This window comes from Talpa occidentalis, unplaced genomic scaffold (assembly GCF_014898055.3).
Source record: "Talpa occidentalis isolate TD23 unplaced genomic scaffold, MPIMG_talOcc4v2.1 talOcc4.16, whole genome shotgun sequence".
Taxonomy (NCBI): Eukaryota; Metazoa; Chordata; class Mammalia; order Eulipotyphla; family Talpidae; genus Talpa; species Talpa occidentalis.
In genome coordinates this window covers 68,988,287-69,012,820 of record NW_023601653.1, presented here as the reverse complement: position 1 = coordinate 69,012,820, position 24,534 = coordinate 68,988,287, and the positions used below count along the sequence as shown (strand labels likewise).

The window sequence follows — 24,534 nt, the reverse complement described above, 5'->3', positions numbered from 1 at the left end:
ATTACTTAATTTGACTCAATGCTCTCTTGATGCCGGCGTGTGTAACAACTGCTGCTGCTTTACCACGAGTTCTTGTCTCGCGAAACCGTAGAAAGGATTTCACAGACCTTTTGAAGTAAGTAAGCAGAGAAAGACAAATCTTGTCTTTGAAAGAAGAGTTTATTTAGGAAGAAAAGAGACAAAGAAGAAAGACTCCCAGGTATAAGGTACCTGGGAGGGGCCAAGATGAGCCGGTACGGGATATTACGTTGGCAATGTATACTTTCTCTCCCTCATTATGTTTAAATTTTACTCTCTCTCTCCCTGATTGGTTAACACCCAGAGGGTCTCACACTTACTAAGTGGGGGGAATTTCACATTCCTTATCTAACAGCTTTCCCTTTCCCCATTTGCCATGCTTGTCACTTTATCTTTATGGCCTAGTCCTCTGGGTGAGCAACTCTACACTTTATCTTTATGGCCTAGTCCTCCGGGTGAGCATCTCTACATTGAAGTTAAGCAGCTGCCCTTCTAAGTTGTCCATAATTAAACCACTCTCCATTTCTCCAATCTCTGCCACACTTTACCACCTGAAGGAAACCAGGACCAGCATTAACAATGTTGTCCTTGGTCCTGAGATGTTTGTTTTTCCAAGTGGAATTGGTTACATTCCCTTGGTTGTCCTTATCTCTGAAGCCTCCCTTAATTCTTCAGAGGTCCCCTCCTGCACTGTCCCTAAAACTGCCTAATTTCTAGCTTGCCCTGTGTCTCACTCTTAATGGTCTATATACAAGGACGCTTGGCCAATCCCCACTGAGATCTTCACTACTCCCATTGTTTCTGAAAAGGTGACATCATCACTCTGATCACTTAGGTCACAGAGCTTGGACAGAGAATTCCTTTATCCACATTGGCATCTTCACCTGTGGGTTTCAATCAGGCACCAGCTTACATCTCAATCTGGCCTTTTGGCTGTACGTCCTCCTTGCAATCGCCATCCTTTTCATCATTTTTTTCTCATGTTTTCCCTTCTTCAGGGAGGTTAATAAGCAATGTAAGTGTCAATGTGGAATATGTATGCATGGAAAGAGGAGAAGAGGTCTATGACAATGTCAGGTACTTGAAAAACATGTTCCTTATGACATCATTCCTTTTCTCTGGGATTTAAGGCCTTTTGACGACACCGGCCTTAAAATTCTTAGAAATCATTCCTGATATACCTATAGAACATGAAGAAGTATTTGGGACTCTGACTGAGCTAAGATGAATGCCCAGGTATAAGGATATGGGGAACCCCTATAGAATCTGATCATTGTCAATTTTCCAGTTATTTGTCACTAACCCAGGAAACTCTTAGTCCTGCTCAGGTGCAGATCTTTTCTGATTAATGGTGTGCATAAGGATAAAGATGAAACTATTATAAAGATGGACCTTCTAGCAGGACCAGGTAAGTAATCTCTGCCTTACACCTTTTGTTTTCCTGGCCATAAGCTGGCAGCGTTAGTCAATTCGACAGTCCAGACACTAGTCTGAGGCATCTGGCACAGATCTTATGTGAGAGACACAGAGCCCTCCTGTTCTGCCCAAGATCTCTGCTTTCTTTCAGCTGAGACCTCTGTCCCTGGTCCCTGAGAAGAACGTTTAATTCTGAGCTCACATTAACTCCTGTGGGTGGGAAGTGTTCTCCTTTGTGTCTGTTTCTATGGTTCTCTTCCTATTACAGTTCTCTTTCAGCTGACTCAGGGATGACATTTCCATATTTCATGTTAGAAAATGAAAGGGAGGGTGACTTTGAACTTTTCCAGGCAGATTTTGAAATAGGAATAAGGAGGTAGGGATTCTATCAGCTGTGGAGATGAGCCCCTCAGGGAATAATCGAAAGTCCAGTTTCCTGGGGGAACATTCTGTCCACCTGCTGATCATAAGTCCAGAGACTGACTGTGTGAGACTATATATGCATCTTCAGGGAAGGTCAGCTCTTCCCTCTTTTATGCTGCTCTATGACTCCTCTATGACCTCACAGAAGACAACACCAGAGTCTTCAGTTCTGTGCCCACCATTTTGCTTTCTCAATGAAGAATGTTGTGTCCTATAGGTACTCTTGGCCAGGCTTCTCTCACACAAAATTGAAATACCTGGTCTGTAAAAGGTTATTGTGTTGCTAAGAGGTAGGTAAAATACGTGGAAAATAAATTTCTGGCTGTGTAAATATTTAGATTTAGGAAAGCTTTCTGTTTATTGACTCAGGGGAAGAATAGTACTGTGCATTTGCATTTGTCACATCCCCACCATAACCAAGTATACGGTGGTTTTACAACGCCCGCCAAGCCTACCCCAACACTGCCATTATATAAGTGAGAGTATATTATTTATGATGAGAATATATAACTTATTGTATCTGGAAAAATTAACTGTCCCAGTGTAACTCTCATCATTTGTAAATTTGTCTCCACTTTTCCAATTCTTTATCCCCTTCTGATCCACTTCTTGATCGCTCTGTTACTCTTCCTTAGACCCCTAAAACCCAAAATCAGAGCAACAATGCCTCAGGGAGTGATTTCAAAGGGCTCCAATGGGTGACTGTGTCTGAAACTTTTCCCTTAAGAATCTCTTTAACTGCGTGGGTAAGTTGAGAGTTGCATGGTTTCGGGTCATTTTTACTCTTGGAAAACAAGTAATTCCCCCTATTTGAGGATAAACTAATGAGGCTGGGGTTATTCATATAAGGGTTTTGGTAAATCATGACACAGCCACAGAACAAAGCCTTCATCTATCATCTAAGAATAGGGGTCTGGAGCTGGGTCTTCCTACATTCCATTCCCTGTGAATTTCATATTTTGCACAATGATATGTTCCAGTCTTCACCCTTGTTAATTATATAGACAGAGAAATAGTTCTGTATACATTTGTTATCTGACAATAATCTCCTGTGATAAGTGTTTGCCAGATTATAGCCCATGACCCACAGGTCCTATCCTGACAAAAATTTCTGAGTTATTTGATTGCCTGAGATAGTTGAAATCCAAGTATCTTAAAACTATTTTTGCCTCAATTGGGTTCTGTCATTTTGCTATAAAACCATAACTAAGAAGTGTTCTTTCTTTTCAGGTCACCTTCTTCAGTCTCCTGGGAGAGAAGCTCTGAGAGGAGAGGAAATTGGGCTGAGTGAAGATCACTCACCTCTTGTGAAGGTGATGGGGAAGGGAACCCAGGAAGTCTGCCCAATAACTTCAGTTTGAGAATGACCGAATATTAGGAATCCCCTGCGAATCCCCTGTGCTGTCATGTCTCAGACAGGAGAGGGCTTCCAAGACCCTCCTTATCTGTTTATACTGAAATTAAATTGATAGTAAATACTTTGATGTTCTCCAAAGAGTGCCATGTTGATTCCCAATGCCGGCTTCAGTTTCCCTCAGCCAATAAAAGGAAACAGAGTGTTAGGAGAAGGAAAGTGGTTTAATTTGTTGACAAATGAGGAGGGCAGCAGATCTGTATCTGAAAGACAGCCTCCCTGCTGTTTGGCAGAGTGCAGGATTATTTATAAAAAGGGAAAAAAGGGGGAGATGGGCAAGGATCTGCAAAGGGGAGAGGGAATGGGCCCTCAAGTCCTTTTGATGCAGGCAAAATTTCTGAGATTTTGGGTAGGCTCCAGCTTGTTTTGCTAACAACTGCTGTTTAACTACCTTTTCCTTGGAATGCAAGAAGACAAAGCTGTTAAACAAGGGGAGAAAGTGCAAGAGAGGGGGGACGACAAACTTGTTAATGCTTATCTGAGAGGCCAGTCATTTGTAACTGCTAAAGTTCATCGTTATTATCTGCTGAACAGCAATCCTCTTTCATCCAACTTGTTTGGTGAGTCAATATCCCAAACACACTTCTGTTGTCCAGGTGAAGTCTTGGGTGAGTGAGCTGTGTTATTTCCTCTCCCAAGGGAATACCTGATTGCACGCTAATGAAAAGAGATGCTCATGGTTTGAACAGAAAAGGCAGATGCTGGGTGAGATGGGGCTTCAGTTTGTGGGAACCCACTGAAGCTGGTGCTGTGTAAAAGGATTGGTGTGGTAAAGAAAAGGAAAAAAGCCAGACTAAGTTTCTCACAGGCAGAAATTTATTGCGCTCCTGGGTGAGGTTCACTGACCCCCATGGGGGTCAGAGAAGTCACACCCGTTGGGGGATAAGGGCAAGCTTTTATAGGGCAGGGTCTGGCCTTGGAGGGAAATGGAGAATGCGGAGTCGAAGTTGCTTTTCAAAGAAGTTTCTTCTCTCAGAACTGGTTGTTCTTTCAACACTGCTTATCAGGGTGCGTGCAAATTGGGCAGAGCCACCTCCCGGGATGCAGGTGGCAGCAATTTCAAGATCCACCCCCCTCTACCCCATCTCTGCCCTGGCCTCAACCTTACACTGTGCCAGCCACCTTGGGCTGCTGGAGCAGGCTGGTGCCAGAATCAAATGGGACCTGGGTTCACAGGAACCTGCTGGAGTCCTGATGCCCCAGGAGCCACCTGGCGCTGCAGGAAGACGTAGGTCCTGGGGTGAGACAAGCCCTGGGTGGGTTGTGCAGGTTGCCTGGGGCCCTATGCAAGCAGTCTGGGTCTCGTGTAGGCAGACCCTTGAGGGATGGGTTTGTGGAAGCAGGCAAGGAAGAGTGGCCACCAGGTCCCCCCACACTGGGGCTGCTGGAGTCTGAGGTACCAAGGGTAAGCCATTGTCTGAGTTCAGAGGTGTCCTCTGGGGACTTGGTGCCAAGGACACCACTTGGGGCTGCTGAGCCATAGGATGGGCCTGGGTGGCCAGAGCCTGCAGGGAGTCACCCAGGGTTGGGGGATTCCTTCTGATGCTGGGATGTGAGGGCTCTGGAACCAGTGGTGAAGTTGGCACTCCCTTCAAACTCTCTTTCTCCCAAGAGGAAGGAAAGCATCAGCCATACTGGCTGTCCTAGTTGGGGAAGGTGTGATGGGGAAATGTGAGACTCTTTTTCCTATCCTCTTCAATGTGTCCTTCTTTGCGTCCTTTGCCCTAGGGTTGTAATCCCTCACCTGTACTCCTAGCATTTGTGAAGGTATTTGCATCTGCAGGTAGTTGTTTAAAAGATGTTTCTAGAGGGGTCAAGCCTTTCCACTTACTCAAACCCTTCACAATAGCCTCTCCCTTGAGTCACTTTGTTCCCCAGGGCTTGAATGACAGCCCCATACCAAAAGAGAGGGTGGGGAGCAAAGGGGAGACACCCAATGGTCTGGTGGAGGATTATGGGTGTTTTGGTGGTGGGCATGGTATGGTAACATATGTTCATAGAGGTGTGAACCTAAACCTCTAAAACACATGCAGTGCTGTAAACCAACATCACCTCAATAAACAACCTTTATTATTATAATTTTTTTAAAAGCAGAGGCTCATTTCCCTTGCTCTGTATTCATCAACCCATATAGGTCCAGTTCCCTAGCCTAGCACTTCCTCTCCCACCCCACCCCCACTCTGTAGCCAGAGCAGAGCCATAGCCAAGTTGCAGACACCCCACTTCCACTTATCCAGGTCCAGGAATAATCACACACTAGATCCCTGGAGCCCTTGTCAAATGTCCACTCTCTCAGAGCACTTGCTCTCCCAAGTGCTCAAATGACAGTCCATGGAACACCTCTCTATGTCCAAGAAAACACTATCTCTGACTCTGACCTTATCTAGAAAGCATGAAAATGGCTGCTATTAATCCTGAAGTGGTTGTGGGTGAAACGACCTGCAAATAGTATGCATGCCCTGGATGCAGTGGGGAGGTGAGTTCCAGATTACAGGGTAATCTGTAGAGATAAGTCTTCACACATGCCTGATGTTTGTCCTGGTCGTGATCAAGGGGAGAAGCATCTTCAATGTGGCCAAAACTAAGTGTGCATTTTCTGCCATTGGATGGATGAAGACAAAATATATTGATTTCAGTTTCTAAATTCATTGTGCTGTCATCTGACCCAAGCCTCCTCTACAGCCCCTCACTTTTTCATAATTGCCTCAAAGATTTCTTTGACTTGGGTCAGATCTATAGGGCTTTTGTTCTTTTGAATTAACAGTCTGTTCACTCCCCTGCATGCAAAGTGCGTGCTGTGTTCTCTTGTCCAATGAAAGACTCTTGGTACTAGTGATTATATGTAAATGCAGGATAAGTTTAACTGTCCACCTCCATGCCCAGCTGTCTTTGCACTGCATGGGCTTCATGCAGGGCACAGCGGTCACCACACACACACACTGCCCCAGGACCCCTGGTGAAGGGTTTCCACTCTGCCAGCGCAGCCACCTGCCTAGTCTACCTAAACAAAGCCATTTGCCTTCTAAGGGGAGGAAATCCAGTTAATAGGTGGCATTTTTTTTTCCAATTGGAAAGCACTTCCCAGGACTGAGCAGATGAAATCACCATCTGGGACTGCAAACACAGATGAGTCAGATAAATTTGCAGAATATGGAGACAATGGCAGGCTGGTTTCCTGTTGGCAAGGGCAAGGGCAAAGTTTTTGATTGAAAGGCATTGTGGGTCTGATGATCCTAAGCGGCCTGTTCAGCCACCATTTTTGTTACCTACGGTTCTGAATTCCTATACAAGGTCAGAACTGGCCTGTTAATCAGTTTTAAGTACCCACCCTACAAGGTAGCTTTCAAATCAATCAAGAGCAGAAAGCTTGATCACCCTGGGTCTGGTATGCATCGCGAGGTATAACTGGGAATGCCTATGGGGGCCGCTGACTGAGGAATGACCAGGGACCCCAGAAGCTGATCAGTGGAATGCCTTGGGAAAGCCACCTCCCCACTTATGGGGAGCCATGCTACTCATGTCGTCCAACAAAGGTCCAGGCATGGGGCAGATTCCTGAAAAGTCAGGTATCTCGTTAGCTGACTCCTGCTAGGTTCTCCTCATTTGTTTATGGCTAGTTTCTACCATTGCAAATATATGTATCTAAAAGTAATACTTCAAACACCGATCAATTACTACATAACCAATTTGATGACAAATGGCACTGCATGATACAAATATTACGTTTTTTATAAAATTAGTAGTCCTATGCTAAAAGGCAGTAATTCAACATTTGGCCTTACATTAACAAGTGAAAAAACTTCTAGGAACAAAAGGCTGTAAACATCCCTCTGCCTAGTCTTTTAGTATGGAGATGTGGCCTTTAAGGCAAAGGCTCCTTGGAGAAGGAAATTCTTTTACCTTAAGGTTAGTAATAACAGTTAAGTGTCAGAGGTGAACCAGGCTTCTAGTGTGAGAAAACTGATAAGCCAGGAGGCGCCATAGTCAACCCCTGTTAAATTATTCCTGTTTATCTAGGACCAGTTCCCAAGGATGTAGCAATTAGTATGGTAGCTGTTAGAGTAAACATTTAAGAATAAATCAATAGCAGTTTTGTGACTGATTGAGCCAGCTATAGCCATCTTTGGCCATGCCTCTAATGAAATATTTGTAATTCCTTATAACTACAAACAACAATCAGCAATTTTACAGAGAAAGGAATTTTCCCTTGATCATAAAGTTAGATATGAAAACTAGGCTTGTAACAGGGTGGTCCCCAGGAAAGGGGGAGGTTCCCTGCCCCACCCAAGGGAGGGTGGAGCTGAGCAGGAAGAAGAGAAGCTGCAGAAGAGACTGAGGAAAGAAGCAGGATGGAGCCAGGAGACCTGGAGGAGGCGCATGGAGCCTAGAGACACGTGAAGAAACTGCGCTTGTCTTTTGGTCGTGGACTGGGTGACACAGATGTGGGTGAGACCCGTGGGGAGGTGACCATGGCAGCTTTTATCTTGATGTTGATTTTGCTCTTTTCCTTCCGGGTTTGTCCGGTTCTTTGTGACCCTTTTCTGTGGGTCCCCACTGGAAGATGCTTTAGACTTGTAGCAGGCTTTGGGGCCTTGTTCTGGGCCAATCCCATTTGAATGGACTTTTACCCACGAGGGGACGGGTAACTCTGGATGCTTCATTTATTTTTTATTTTTTTTTTTAAGGCACTTTTTTTTTTTATAGAGGCATGTTTTTTATTTATTTGTTTGTTTGTTTTCTTGTTTATACATGCACTGGGTACAGTCAGAAGCGCGGGAGGGTGAGAGACTTCACCAGAGCCAGAGCGGGGAGCAGAGCAGGCAGAAGGACCGAAGTACACTGCTGAGGGGAGCAGCGGGCGGCAGGAGAGGTCTGCGCGCCATGTGGGACCCTCCTCTGGTGGCCGGGGAGCAGCCGGGGATTGAACCGGTGCTGCAGAGGCTGCGGGTAGCTTTGCAACCCAGCGCTCAACCGCTGTGCCACCGGGGAGGCCTGGATGCTTCATTTAGAAACTAGACTCTTTGCCTTACCTGTATTGTTTCCTAGTTTTATTAAAGTTCCTTCCCATTAAAGTCTCCTATGTTTTGTGTTGATGCGGCGGATGGCAGAACCCATGTAGAATAGGCAGGTTTGTGGGGTTTGGGCTGCCCCTCTCCCTGCCCTGTAACAGGCTGACTAGATAAGTAGAAGAATTATAGCTAGAAAACTCTTTATTTAGATTAGGAGAATTTCTCCCTTGAGAGCTGAGGGCTAGGGAAGAGTCAATGCGGCTTGCTTGGCTTCAATGCCCTCCAGGCCCTTAGTTCTTTAATATTCAATCAATATTAAAACAATATACTATAGATAATAACCTCTATATAATAGCCTTCTGTTTTAAACTTTAACCAATTAGTTATATGTTAGTTGTTGTGCCCAAGATCAGCAGACTCGGCGAGCATAGCCTCCAAGAATCCAAAGACAGCTGATGCAAATGCAAAAGGGAGTTTATTACGGGCTCGAGACCGGGCCCTCGACACGCACCGATGCAACGGCAGAGGTCGAGAGCCCCGAACAGAGGAAGCAGGGGTATCTTATAGGGTCGCGAGTGGCGTGAACTTTGCAAGAAGCTGGCAATTACTCATTGGCTACTACAAAGGCATTTTGGCGTGAGCGGTTAGTTTCAAACTGATTGGACGGTTAGAGATGCTGTCCCATTTATGGACAGGACTGCCCTCATTGGCGGCTGGGGTGGTCTGCTTTTTCGTCACCAAGTGGAGTGAGGGTTGTGACTGCTGAAACTATCTCCGGAATGCGGCTGGACAAGGACTAACATAGCAAGGTGGAGGATATACAAAATGGCGAAACCTCGGCTAAGCTTGGTTCCACATTCCCCCATTTTTTTTTTTTTTTTTTTTCTGAAAAACGGCTAGTCAGCTAAGAAAACAACAGCTACCAAGCCTTTTATTCATTAGTCAGTCTCAGAATTATGGTTAAGTTCAGCCACATAATGTGTTCACAGGTTTATATGTACAGGAAAATTTAAAATTGCCATTCTTATACAAAACACTGACTTTTTCTGGGTCATCTCAGACCATGACCTCTGAAAATCAGACTCTAAACCATCTATCTAGTCAGCAAGAGGTATTATCTTCAGTAACAAATGAGAATTACTCTGCTCAAACAAGGGATCTCTCTCCAGTTAGCCAGTCACAGAGTTATTCATTTGGTCACTAAACATCAGCTATTGAATTAAACAGGTTGCTGCCCACCAGTCTTAATACTAACCCCTTTTTATTTCCTCCTTGCATAAATGAGTCTGCTGCTCCAATTAAAACACTCTCTGTTATTACTTGAAGGAAACCAAGGCCAACGTTAACACATTCCTTTAGTTGTTATCTCTGAAGCCTTCCTAAACTCTTCAGAGGTCCCCTCCTGCACTGTCCCTAAAACTGCCTAATTACCCTAACTTGCCCTATGTCTTATTCCTCCCCTTCTGCGAATGGAGCCCCAACTGCAGTTAGGAAAAGGGGCGTCGTTCTGATCAGTAACTGCTTCCTGCTGAAAGTGGGCGATGAGGGGAAACAGTCAGGGCTCCACTGCAGGGCGATGATCTAAGGGACCTCGAAAGGACAGTGGAGGCTTCATAGTTCGATGGTCTCCAGGCGAGAAATGACCTCGATGAAGGCATTGAGGATGTAAGGCCCAAGCAAGAGAAAAACAAAAACAAAAGATTTCAGTTCAAGAGTAAGGAGGTCACAAATTTTTTTTTTTTTTTTTAACTTTAGCCATTAACAGGTCTAGGGCTTTAGGGTTTTATACATACTTAATGTTACTGCAGTTATCAAAATGAGGCCCTCTAAATGTTAGTACATAAAATGTTAAGTTTAAACAGAATAAGGTAATTCTCCAAGATGAAGACTCAGGACATCAAAACTTTGATTATTATTGCACCTATTTTTACAGAAAAATGGAAATTTTACATGATAATTTTTTTAAATGTGAACAGACAAGTTGCAAAATCACAGACTCACCGGTACCAATTAAAATCTGCAATGAACAGTTCCTTTGAACCGATGTTCAACATCAATGCACAACGAGACCTGGCTAACCATGATCATGCAAACAAAAATTCTTCACAATTATATTTTTATGTTTTATAAAACGGTCTTAAAGAAATACTTTCATAAACATTTCTGGTGCAACTTTGTCAATGACAAAGAAACACAAAGCTATTTTTTATTTTATTTAACCACTGAGAATGTACAAACAAGTAGCCTCGTAGCGAGCAAGGTAGCAGTGCTGTAAAGTGTCTTGGCTCAGTCTGGCCATCTTTACTAGTGAGGGAGACAATCGACCAGTAGGTCAATCCAAAGAATTGGAGTAAGGCAGAGCAAGTGGCCCCTTATTTACCAAAAAGATGATCTTTTTGTCTGTCACTTCTAGGGTCACCCGAGGCTTATCCATATAAACAGTAAACAGGGGAGCTTGTCTCACCTCTGGGCTTCTTCAGAGAAGGTCTTCTCCTGCACTGGATTCTTCATCAGAGGCAGCTGACCGTCAAGCCTGTCCTCCCATCCTGGCCTGTGGTTTGGGCTGGCCCCCCCCTCTCTGGAGAGTGGGACAGTCCCCCTTTTCAGAGCCTTGTATGATGGCACTGAAGGCATGGCCCTGGGGACAGCTTTTTGCAGCTGAGGTATCCTGGTTGCTGGCAGTGGATGCAAGCTGGCAGCCCATTGAGAGGTTGAGGTCCCGAATGCCCTAGGGCGCATGGGGCCTTGGGTGAGTCTGAGGTGGCAGAATACTGTGATGGCAACTGCCATCTACTGGGCCCTTTTCTTGCCTCTTTTCCTTTTTTTTTTTTTTTTTTTTAGTAAGTCCCCTTCATATTACTGTAGGCCTTGAAGGCTATGTCTAATAAAAGTGTTAAAAGGATTTTAGGCCCTTGATTTAGTCTCTGGAGCCTGCACCTGATGTCAGAACAAGGATGGCTAAAAGATACATATTTTAATTACACATTTTTATACGTTTTATACAATCTCTATAAATAGAGACTAGAGACCACTTGGATATTAAGTGACACCAAAACAGTGAATAATATTCTCTTAATTTTGAATAATTAAACATTATAATTTTTTTTTATATAGTGTCTATATATAATACTGGAGAGAAAAATACAGGAAACACAAAAGTCATCATGCTGCCTCTCTTGTGAAGAAGCTAACTAGTTTTTTACCATTTCTGTCATTAACTATAAAACAGGTGTTTGATATAAATTATTTTACTTTACCTTGTTTACCTGTCCTGTGTCTAAAATGCTACTATTTTCCACATACACACTTTTGCATATAACACCTCTTTGCCAGGGGCACATGGGATAAAATAGTTGGTTTTTTTCAACCAAGCAATGAATAGGCAATTGTCAAAATTCAGCAATGCATTACCAAAAAGGCAAGGGATTTCATAAAATACAAAACTGTAATTTTTAGATTTACTTAAGAAGCTAAAATTTTTATACTAATTTTTAACCAGAGTCCAGACTATTAAAAACAATTATAACATTATACAGTTTATAGAGTCAAGGCCAAAATACAGAGATATAGGACTCCTGGGAAAAGAAGTTAAAACACGCACAACAGTATAAGGTACTACCTTCACTTTACTTGTATTTAGAATTATTACATCCTAGTTTCTAATCTCTGCATGTAAGACACCATAATAGCTGTTTATTATCTCTTTAGAATGCACAACTTAGACACATTTTTAATTAAAAATTTTTTTAGTTGAGATGACATTAAACTTTAGTCTCCTTACAATAAGGAACAAAATGTAAACCTGAAAGTTCAGTAAATGTTTAGCAAATTTTTATTATTAAACTTAGCAAAACCTTAGTTTAGTTTTAGTTTTTCCTTAGAACTGGAATTTTAAGTCAACTTCAGAGATGCCACTGTAACAATTTTATATACCAAGTCTTTTTTTTTAGGCAAGCACTAGATATGTTACAGGGCAGGGAGAGGGGCAGCCCAGACCCCCAAACCTGCCTGTTCTAAATAGGTTTTGCCATCAGCTGCATCAACACAAAACATACAAGACTTTAATGGGAAGGAACTTTAATACAATTAGGAGACAATACAGGAAAGGCAAAGAATCTAGTTTTTAAATTAAGCACCCAAAGTGGGTAAAACTCTGTCCCCTCGTGGGTAAAACTCCGTCCAAATGGGATTGGCCCAAGCCAGGCCCCAAAGCCTGCCACAAGTTAAAGGCCTCTTCCAGTGAGGACCCACAGGAAAGGGTTAGAAACAACCAGACAAGCTCGGAAGGAAAAGAGCAAAATTAAAATCAAGATAAAAGTTGCCATTGTCTCCTCCCCACGGGTCTCACCCACATCTGTGTTACCTAGTCCACAACCAAAAGGCAAGCGCAGTTTCTTCATGTGTCTCTAGGCTCCATGGGCCTCCTCCAGGTCTCCTTCTGGAATTTTTTTTTTTTTTTTTAAATCCTGGTTTTTTTTCTTCCTTTCTTGGGTGGGGCAGGGAACCTGGAATTTCCCCCTTTCCTGGGGACCACCCTTGAATTTTGCAAAGAAGTCTAGTCCTTTACTGGGAGAATATATTGTTTTTTTTTCCAAGGGGAAAAGACAAGTAGATCAGTCTTCCTGGAACAAGATCTTATCAAGAGAAGTTTAGATAAAAGCCTAGAAGTAAGTTTGTTAGCATAGGCCAGGTTAATTATTATTTTTTTTCGTACAGCACAAGTAAACATATTTAAACAAAGCAAAGCACCAATTTTTTTTTAACACTTAAACCTTAAGGCATGTATGCTCTAAACCATTAAATTTTGAATTAGCTTTTGTTTACTACAATTTTAGATCGCAATTTCAAAATTTAGGATTTTTTTTTATAGGCGCCATTTACAATTAATTCTCCGGAGGCAAAAAGCAAGAACAAAGAGATCTCTTAATTTTCATTTGAAATTTTTTTTTTTTTTTTTGCCACGTGCACTAATTTTAAGAAACAGTTATTTTTACCAATATTTGCAAAAACACTGAGAAACTACAATTTAGTAAACTTCGGTTTTTTTTTTTTTTTTTTTTTTAAGGTGGACAAAGGGACAGACTAATTTTCCCACAGCTGGAAGGCAGCAGAGATATACCAGTGATCTCAACACTGGAGAAAATGTCCAGGCAGCTGCTTGTTGAGATCAGAGGCAGCGTTTCTTACCAGCCAGCTGTGGTGACTTTTTAGTCCCCAGTATTTTACTTTTTGCCTTGACTGTGTCCAAAGACAGTGGAGTAGGCATTGCCTGACCCATGGTTACGAACACACAAACGCAACAAAGACAACAAACACCAGGAATAAAACAAAATTAGTTTTTTTTTTTGAACTTTCCCCAAAAGGGGGACCTGCCCCAGGGCTGCCCAACAAGGGGTACGGATAACCAATTAGAGGTCCCTGGGTAGAGACAAACACCAAAGTTTTAAGAATAACAAACACACTAAACGAACCAAAAACAAATTTTTCAAACGGGCCCCATACAAATGCTACCCCAGTGCTGCCCCACAGGGGATAGCCATTCAGGTGGTCCGGGGACTTCTCCCCTGGTCCACGCCAAGACGCCTACCAGCGCGTCCACTTAAGCGTCTGGCTACCAGAATTACAGGTTTGCAAACAATTTCACAGGTACTGAGCACAAAAAATACAAATACAGGTACTCAATACTACAGGTCTGCAGACTAAAACCTCACCACTCACCTGCGCACTTTAATGGCTCCCTTCAGCCGTTTGGTGGTTGGGGTCTGTGCTAGCCGATCCCGGACGAGCCCCCAAATGTTGTGCCCAAGATCAGCAGACTCGGCGAGCATAGCCTCCAAGAATCCAAAGACAGCTGATGCAAATGCAAAAGGGAGTTTATTACGGGCTCGAGACCGGGCCCTCCACACGCACTGATGCAACGGCAGAGGTCGAGAGCCCCGAACAGAGGAAGCAGGGGTATCTTATAGGGTCGCGAGTGGCGCGAACTTTGCAAGAAGCTGGCAATTACTCATTGGCTACTACAAAGGCATTTTGGCGTGAGCGGTTAGTTTCAAACTGATTGGACGGTTAGAGATGCTGTCCCATTTATGGACAGGACTGCCCTCATTGGCGGCTGGGGTGGTCTGCTTTTTCGTCACCAAGTGGAGTGAGGGTTGTGACTGCTGAAACTATCTCCGGAATGCGGCTGGATAAGGACTAACATAGCAAGGTGGAGGATATACAAAATGGCGAAACCTCGGCTAAGCTTGGTTCCACATTAGTCTAAACTTTATAAGATAGTTAGGAAAAATCCCTTTGACTCCCTTCCCCCAGGTAACTTCCTGTCCTTTTGTTTCTCCTAGCCTCTAGTTAATCCCTTCACTATAGTAAACACAGAGATGTTGGTGCAGCCGCTTAAGCCATTTGCTAGTTGTTTAAGGTAAAATGACTACTCTGAGAAACTTCTTTCTAGCAAATGTGCCTCCTTTAAATCAAATAATAAATGTCACAGCCTCGGAGACACTTTTGTTTAGCAAATGTCCCTCCTTTAAATCAAAGAATAATAAATGTCACAGCCTCTGCGAAAGGGTAAATAAACCCTTGTTGTTCTGGAAAAGATGTGATTGTTATCTTCCCAAAATGCATATGCTTATGCATTCTCCCAGTTTGCTTGACATGTATAAATAAAGAGCTGCTGAGACTTGCAGCAGGACGATGCCTGCACCCTGATCCAGTGTCTGCCTCTCCTCACACCTTCCCCCTTCCCCCGGGACTTCCATCCCATCCTTCAAGGAACCCTGACACCCAGGCTGCTGGGGCGGGCTCGCAGCACTTGCTGGCGGCCAGGAATTGGACCGGCGCTGCAGAGGCTGCGGGCCACTTCGCAGCCCAGCGCTCAACCACTGCACCATCAGGGGAGGCCCCATTCCCTTCAACTTTTAGACCAGATCAGACCATTCCTTTTCCTAAAGTGAGTTTCCACAAAAAGAGGTCTGACCTCTCCATAGTGTAGTTGTCTGCACCACAATTTGAAGCCTGGAGAAAGAAGCCAGAACCACAGGCAGAACCTCATCTGTCTCCGTGTTCCATGTCAATATGTCTAACAGGAGAAATCGGTTCCAACCAGCCTGGACTTGTGCATTATAAATAATTTTTCCAGTTTAGTTTTAATAGACTCCAATATTTAGCCCTGTCCTCCAATCTCCTTATCTAACTCCTGGGCACTCTATCTCTGTTTATCGCTAGAACACTCCATGTGGAGAAACCCATCTCAAAAATTGACTAGCACTTTCTCTCCCTTGTTCACTTAGTTTGAGCCTTCTCACCCTCCCACCCCAACCATCTGTTAGTTCCTGTGTCAGACAAGCTCATTTCCACCAACCTTTGGGTCTTGAATAAAACACTACCTGTATTTGTAAATGACCTTCCCAACTTTTTATATGAATAAATCATACCTGTGCTTCAGATCCTTCCCTAAATATCACTTCACAGAAAGTCTCTATCCTGCCTTCTCATTTCATCTTGTACTTCTACTTCATACAACATCAAATGATTATTTTATATATTTTAATCACACACTATCTTCTTTTCTAGTTCATTTACTCTTGACCTAGTATTGTTAATTAGCCACTCCATAAACATTTACTGAATATCTCAAATAATAAATAAGTGAGTAAGTGTATTTCTCTTTGTTGAGAAGTTATGTGAGCAACTCAAACTATCTTTTGTAGTCTGTCTCCATTCCCCAATTGACACAATCCCAGAGAAGTTTCATTTCCAGAGTAACTAGATCTACAGAGTGAGCTGTATGCTAGTCTCCCTATGGAACAAGACTCTCTGGAGACACTAAGTATAGGCCCACATTCAAGTTGCCACCAACAGCAGCAGCCCCATTCATTCCCCACTGGTTAGCACGTGAGGTTACAAGAGCAGCCTAGACTGACACCTTGACTCTGCTGCCTCCACCCACAGGCCTCAGTGTTATATTTAGTTCATCTGAACCAAAACACCAGAAAGGGGCCTCCCTGGTGGCGCAAGGGGTTAAGCACAGCACAGCACAGAACAGCACAGCACAGCACAGCACAGCACAGCACAGCACAGCACAGCACAGCACTGTGAAGCTATCCCCAGCCTCTGCAGCAGGAGTTTGATCCCTGGCTGGCCAAGGAGCTTCCCACATGGCATAGCAGACCTCACCTGACTTGCCCACTGCTCCCCTCAGCAGTGTATTTCAGTCAGTCTGCCTGTTCTGTTTCCCACTGTGTCTCTGGTGAATCTTCTCACCCCCCACACCTCTGACCTGTACCCCAGTTCTTGTATGCATAAATAAATAAATATTTTAAATTTTTTTAATAAAAAAACCAAGAAAACACCAGAAAGAGTTTACAGATATTCATGGCATAAATTTAGATTCTTGTCTGCTCATATATACTAACATATATACTAACACAAAGCAGGTCCTGACTTCTCTGTTCTTCTTCAGAATTGTGTTTTCTTTTTATTGAATGAAAAAAATAGCAGGGATATCACTCCAGTAGCATCAACCTAAGAGGTTCTGAGACATCCAGTCTACTCTGTTCTGCCTCACCTCACAGGCATCTCCCCTGGGGCTTACTTTTAGAATGAGTAACATAAACCAGTAATAACCAGAGAGGAGGCAGTATTATAATAACTATCATCCCTCACCATCATTATTATCCCAATCCATTAAGAATCCTTTCCTGCAGAGCCAGAGATGGAGACCTAAGAGATGTGGAGTGGGTGACTAGTGCCCTAATTTCCTTCTTTTCCATCATTTCTCTATAACACTACTACTACTACTATTACTACTACTACTACTACTGTTACAGGACAGGGAGAGGGGCAGCCCAAAAACCCCGCAAACCTGCCTATTCTAAATGGGTTCTGCCATCCGCCGCATCAACACAAAACATATGAGACTTTAATGGGAAGGAACTTTAATAAAACTAGGAAACAATACAGGAAAGGCAAAGAATCTAGTTTCTAAATGAAGCACCCAAAGTTACCCGTCCCCTCGTGGGTAAAAGTCCATCCAAATGGGATTGGCCCAGAGCAAGGCCCCAAAGCCTGCCATAAGTCTAAAGCATCTTCCAGTGGGGACCCACAGAAAAGGGTCAGAAACAACCTGACAAGCCCAGAAGGAAAAGAGCAAAACCAACATCAAGATAAAAGCTGCCATTGTCACCTCCCCATGGGTCTCACCCACATCTGTGTCACCCAGTCCACGACCAAAAGACAAGCGCATTTCTTCACGTGTCTCCTGGCTCCATCCTGCTTCCTTCCTCAGTCTCTTCCTGCTCAGCTCCACCCTCCCTTGGGTGGGGCAAGGAACCTCCCCCTTTCCTGGGGACCACACTGTTACACTACTACTACTACTACTGTTAATAGGACAGGGAGAGGGGCAGCCCAAACCCGGCAAACCTGCTTATTCTAAATGGGTTCTGCCATACGCCGCATCAACACAAAACATAGGAGACTTTAATGGGAAGGAACTTTAATAAAACTAGGAAATAATACAGGTAAGGCAAAGAGTCTAGTTTCTAAATGAAGCGCGGGAGGGTGAGAGAATTCACCAGAGCCACAGCAGGGAACAGAAAAGACAGACCGACGAAATACACTGCTGTGGGGAGCAGCAGGCGGCAGGAGAGATCTGCGCGCCATGTGGGACCATCACCGGAGGCCAGGGATCGAACAGGAGCTGCAGAGGCTGCGGGCAGCTTCGCAGCCCAGCGCTCAACCGCTGCGCCACCAGGGGAGGCCCAGTGCTGCTTATTTTTGAGAGTCTAAAATAGTTAAATATTTCTTCCATATAATAAAACTTTTTTGTGTACGTGGTTCTAGCACATAGTTTATATACAAACCATGAAAGATAGAGTAAAATGTTGTCAAAGGTGAGGTGAAATATGTGCTCTCATACATTCCTGAAGTACCATCCTTGTGCGGAGCACAGTGAATTTAGAATATTGATACTGCCTGATATAGCCATTCTATTTGGGAGGTATGATCTAAGGAAATGCTTTGCAATACAGATAAAATCTTTATATGGAAAATGTTCACCAGCACTTTCTTTATAGTAGCAGGTAATTGGAAACATTCTGAACGAAAACCCCAGGGTATGGTTGAATAAATCACAGTATATACATAAATGAGACGTAGCAATTAGAGGGCAGATGGTGAATGACCCGCAGAGCTATGACCGGATGAGAGAGCCAAAGCGCAGAGCAATGATAGAGGGCGCCACCTAGTGGCCAGGACGGGTATTGCGGGCACACGTAGACTACAGGTGACAGCATGACTATTACAGGTAAGTACCCCGGGCGCTTGGCAAAGCTCTGTGCAGGAGGGAATCCGCACACCCATTCTATCCTTAACCCAGGGGAGAGCCGGTATGTTGCGTCATTTGTGATGCTGTTAAAGGATCCCGAGCAAGCTTTTCAATCCAAGTAGCCCGGTTTGCCGGTTTAGTGGAATTCCTGGAAGTGTCATTGGCACTATTTTTAGAGAAGAAGTGGGATATTTGCCTCCATTTGAGTCTGAATATCCAAACTGTCAGGCTGCAGCGGGATTGCCGCGTGGGCGTGGCCACCGCGGGCGGTGGGGAGTGGTCGGGCCGCGTCCACCCAACCCTGCCCGGGCGCGTGCGCCGCCCTCCGACCGCGGCTCGCAGCCCCGCAGCCCCGCCGGCCTCCGCGCGGCTGAGGTGGGCTTGGCTGCGGCGGCGACACTGGGCGCTTCTGGACCCAGCGGGGAGGAGCATCACCCGCTCTTTAATCTGGGGACCTACTTGGACCACTAGTGGAGGAGGCGAGCCAAAGGCAAGGGGAAGGTGAGAACATCTCCCTGTGGGTGGCTGCGGAGGGGTCCTCTCGGAGGACCCGGTGCGGGAAGGGCTGCATGTGCAAAACTAGAGGGCTTTGGGGGGCTCATTATTGAGCTTGGAGGAACTTAGGGGTCCGGGTTCATTCCTGAGCGTGACCCCTCCGCTAAGAGGCTCCTGCGCTCTCTGCCCCTGGCGCCTTCGTGCTAAATTGATGGCACCTGGTGTGGGTTTTCTGGGCTCTGTTCTGCTCCACTGACCTGTGTGTTTTTATCACACTGGATGTTTTTTTATCACACTGGAGTTTGGGGACTATATGGTAGCATATTCTGGGGATGACGGCCCCCTCCTCGCCCTAGGTCTGGCAGGCAGGAAGGCAAAGCTCTCTCCCAGTGGCCCAGTCTGAGCAGCTCCCCCTGTTGTGTCCAGGGCATCTGCCCCCCAAGGGGAAGCCGGTTCCTTCCTCGCCTGCTCTGTGGACCCTGGAGGCAGATGGTGAAGATTTAACCCCGGGCGCTCAGCCTCTGCCTCTCCACAGGGTGTTCTTCAGGAAGAGATTAAATCCTCCAGTTTAAGTTGGGACAAGTCAGAATTCTCTCCCCTGCAGTATAATAATTACGTTCCTAAAGTCAGTGACTCACTTTTCCTATCCATAGAAACTAAATTCAGGCTCTTGTTTTTTGGAAGAAAATCTATCAGGCTACTTCCTGGGTTCGAATCCTCATTTTCATTATCTAATAGGCCCTGTCTAACCTGAGTTGAGACTTTGTGTTCAGTTAACAGTTTGAAGTCAGGGAGCAAGATGCCTCCAGCTTCACTCTCCAGAGTGGCTTTTTGTTTGTTTTTGCCTCTTTCCAGTCCTCTGCTTCCACACACATTTCAGGATGGTTAGTTCTGATTCTGTGAAAATTGCAACCGATATTATGGTCAGGATTGTACTGAATCTGTATTATGCTTTCAGTAATATTAATTATTCCAATCAAGAGCATAAAGTATCTTTCCATTTATTTGTGTTTTCAATTTCTTTCAATGAATTATTACAGTTTTTCACTGTGCAGGTTTTTGTTCTCCTTCATTAAATGTTTTCCCAGGTATATTTTTTTCCCTAAAGATTGATTTATTTATGCATACAACAACAGACCAGAGGTGCAGGGGTGGGGGTGGGGGAGAGAGGATTCACCAGTGACAGAGTGGGGAACAGAACTGGAGGGTCTACTGAAATACACTGCTGAGGGGAGCAGCCCGCGAGACCGGAGAGGTCTGCTGCACCATGTGGGTATAGCTTCCTAGCCTGGGATGGAACTTGTGCTGCAGTGGCTGCAGATAGCTTTGTGTTCTGTAATTTTTCAAAATTCATCTTACTAGGTTTTTTTGGTTTGTTTGTTTTTGCGGAGTAATGTAGAAATTTGGAATTTAAAAACTCCTGTGGGTCTCCCTGGTGGCGCAGGAGTTAAAGTCTCAGTGCTATCAAGCTCTAGCCTGCCACTGAGGCCTGAGTTTGATCCCTGGTCAGGGAGCTAACCCACATGGTGCAGCAGATCTCCTGTCACCCCCGCTGCTCCCCTCAGCAGTGTATTTCAGTAGATCCACCTGTTCTGCTCCCTACTCTGTCTCTGGTGAATCCTCTCACCCCTGCTCACACCTCTGGTCTACACACCAGTTCTTGTATGCATAAATAAATAAAATAATCTAAAAAAAACCCACAAAAACTCCTACTACTTCTACCACATCCTGGGTCATCTGTATCACCCAACACATAATGTCTACTAATAGAATCTTCCCACAATGCCTCAATAATGTGGGGACTCCTACAAAGACACTTATCTCTACAACATTGGATGGATTGGATCTGGTCTGGGCTTCTACTCCATAGCCAATTTCAGTGTCTTGTCTGTTTTTCTGGAGAGGGATTTGGAAAGTAACTTACTTTACAGTTAGTTCAGTCACAGGAAACTTTAATAGCAGTACAAATACTCTTTATTTTATTCCTCCTTTACTGTATATTTAACTTAACATGAAGCATTCTATTGTGTTTTCATCACAATATTTCATTATATATTTAACCAAAATATTCCAGGGATCCAGCACATAGCCCCAAGAGTAAATCATCTTGGTTCTCATGTTAAAATCCAATCCACAGGCCCATTTCAACTTTAACCAACTGCTCCAACTGCCAACTGTGTTAAATCATCTTATTCCATTTTGATTGACTTTTCTCTTTTTTTTTTTTCCCCTAAGAGTTTATTTATTTATGCATACAAGAACTGGGGTGTAGGCCAGAGGTACGGGGGTAGGGGGAGTGAGAGGATTCACCAGAGACAGAGTGGGGAACAGAACAGGCTGATATACTAAAATACACTGCTTGCACTGCTGAGGGGAGCAGCAGGCGAGACAGGAGAGGTCTGCTGCACCATGTGGGTCAAAGGGAGGGATTATAGAAATCATGCCTGTGCTGGTGAACTCATGCCTTGATAGTGCTGGGACTTTAACCCCTGCACCACCAGGGAAGCCCCCTCTTTTTTGAAACTGTTCCTGAGACTGTTCCTCATTTTCACAATCACGATGGGTTTAATGTGTGCCTGGGCTTACCCTGTGGGTGGTCTTTTCTGTTTGACTCTTCCACTTAGGTTTTCATGTCCATGCAATTTTTTTTTTCTCTACCTCCATCGCCCATTTCCCTGCATGACTGGCTGCTGAACAGTTTGTTTCCGAAGACATAGAGCTGACTTCTTCAGTGGTGTTAACCCAAGGAAAAATGAAATGATCATTTTTATGGCAGGTTAGCATATAACCCTGACAAAAACAGGCCAGTATTTCAGCTTTAATCCTTTCCACCCCCCCTCAACACACAGTAGTTTTTGTAAGTATTTTACTTTGTTTTCTCACCTGCTATGTAAACAGCTAACATTTGTCTTTATCATTCTCACTTGCTTTACTACACAGGATCCCTCAAATTCCTTCCATTTTGTTGTCAGTGGTAACATTTTGTCTCTCCGCATGGCTGAATAGTGTCACATAGTGTGGCTAGACCACATTATCCCGACCCAGGCCTCTCGGTGGGCACACAAGCTGCTGCCTTTGTTTAGGGGTAATTTGGTTGTAGTGTGTGGAGGAGGTGAGCTGGGCCTCTCCACTCTCCAGAGCCTTTTCATTTCTCCCCTGAAACTACCCATTAAGCACTAACTCTATCCCTTTTTTCCCCACATCTTCTGGCAACCACATTTTAACTTCTGTTTCTGAATTTGACTACTCTGGATGCACTTGTCCTTTTGTGTCTACAATTTATTGCACTTTTTATAATGGTTCTAAGTTTCCTACAAGTTGTAGTATCAGAAGTTCCTTAAGAATGAGTATGACATTGTTTCTGTGCTACATTTTAATTTTACATTTGTTCATCTCGTGGACACTCGTGTTTCTAGATGCTGGTGGATGGAGAATAATGCTGCTGTGAACATGGGTGTGCAGATAATCTGTTTGAGTTGCAGCTTTCAATTCTTTTGGGTACATTCCTGAAGTGAAATTGCTGTATCCCGTGTTAATTTTATGTTTAGGTTTTAAGGGAATCGCCATAGTGCTCTCCACAGCAGCTGCACCGATTCACTCTCTTCCTTACATGGCAGAACGGTATTGGAGTTTAGGGATCTACCACACTCTGCTTACCCACTCACCCACTGGTGGATATTTGCACTGTTTTTACCTTTGGCTATGGTGAACAATGCTGCTATAAATATTTGTGTACACAATTTAGCTTGAATACCTGTTTTCAATCCTTTGGGGTTTATATCGAGGTGTGGAAGTGTTGAAGCTTACAGTATTACTATTTGTAAAATTTTGGGGAAATACCAAATTATTTTTGTTACAGGGTAACCTCAAAGTGAAATGGGTTGGCCTGATTGTGGATCCTCACCCACACACTTAAAAGGGACTTATGAGACTCACCTGCAGGCACATGTAAAAAAGTTAATGGAGGGTTTATTTACAAAAAGAGGAAATGAAGAATTGAATAACTCAGAGATTAATTGGTGAATGTGTCCTACGAGTTCCGCTGAGCTGGAACCCAATCGCACGCTGAAAGCTGGTGAACAAACAAGTTCCTACAAGACCCCCATGTCTGGTTACATACCAAACCCGGCTGCTTAACTGCACCCTCACTTCCCAGCAACCCTCCCTTTGCTGGTGACAACATTATGGGATCTGTAGTCCTTGGTGTCTTGGATCTCTTTGGTCTAGGGTGGGTGGGCGCCATAAAACTTATTTGTGGAGTTTGTTAAGGACATTCTCTCCCCCCAACATTTTTTTTCAAAGATTTATTATTTATGCATACAAGAGCTGGGGTATAGGCCAGAGGTGAGGGGGGTGAGAGGATTCACCAGAGACTGAGTGGGGAGCAGAACAGGCAGATTGACTGAAAAACACTGCTAAGAGGAGCAGTAGGGAAGACAGGAGAAGTCTGCTGTACCATGTGGGTAGCTCCCTGGCCATGGCTCGAACTTATGCTGCAGTGGTTGCTGATAGCTTCATAGTGCTGAGACTTAACCCTTTGCGCCACCAGGGAGGTCCTCCCCGCCAGCATTTTACGCATAGACTGGCTCATTGTACATCTCCACTACAGTGTCACCTCTCTGCATTTGACCCACAGGACCCTTTTTCTACTCCTCACCCCAATACTTACAACATTTGTTACGTAAAATTTTCTCTAACCTTTTTAGTGTGTGTGAGGGGGTTGTGATTATGGTTTTAGTTTGTATTTCCATAATGACTAGTGATCTGGGAAGTCTTTTCAGGTGCTTGTTGACCATTTGTATGTGTACTTTGGAGAAGAATCTATTCCCGTCCTTTATCCATTTTTAAGATGGGTTGGGTTTTTTTTTTTGGTGGTATTTTTTTTTTCATTTACTAATTGTAAAAGTTCTGTGTGTATTCTGTTCAACAGACTCTTATCATATCTATAATGTTGCCAAATGTGGACCCGCTACCTAAAGGCACAAAAGCCAAAAACCTGCCAACAGCTGTTGAGGAAAGAACTAGTTAATGCAGGCCTCTCTAGTGGTGCAAGGGGTTAAGCACAGCACTGTAAAGCTATCTTCAGCTTCTGCAGCACGAGTTCAATCCCTGGCCAGGGAGCTACCCACATGGCACAGCTGACCTCTCCTGTCTCACCCGCTGCTCCCATCAGCAGTGTATTTCAGTCAGTCTGCCTGTTCTGTTCCCCACTCTGTCTCTGATGAATCCTCTCATCTCCCACACTTCTGGCCTGTACCCCAGGTCTTGTATGCATACATAAATAAAACTTTAAAAAAAAAAAAGAACTAGTTAATGCACGGTTACCTGGCCGACTGGAGACAGGGCTCTCAAATCAGTCTCCCCAAGGATGGCATCTTGAGTAGTGTTTGTGGGGTTGAAGGAACAAGTACATAACATGCAGGTTGACAGCGTCT

General features: G+C 44.2%; 1 long non-coding RNA gene across 2 annotated transcripts; it reads left to right on the top strand.

The window, feature by feature from the left end:
• Positions 1–854: 854 nt before the first annotated feature.
• On the top strand, positions 855–3,350 carry LOC119247754 (uncharacterized). 2 transcript variants are annotated; one of them, XR_005125822.2, is made up of 4 exons: positions 855–1,095; positions 1,206–1,254; positions 1,337–1,426; positions 3,088–3,350. It is a non-coding gene; the product is annotated as an uncharacterized LOC119247754 (long non-coding RNA). The 2 variants fall into 2 exon arrangements; XR_005125821.2 differs by lacking the exon at positions 1,206–1,254 and having other exon boundaries at positions 856–1,095.
• The last annotated feature ends 21,184 nt before the right edge of the window (positions 3,351–24,534 follow it).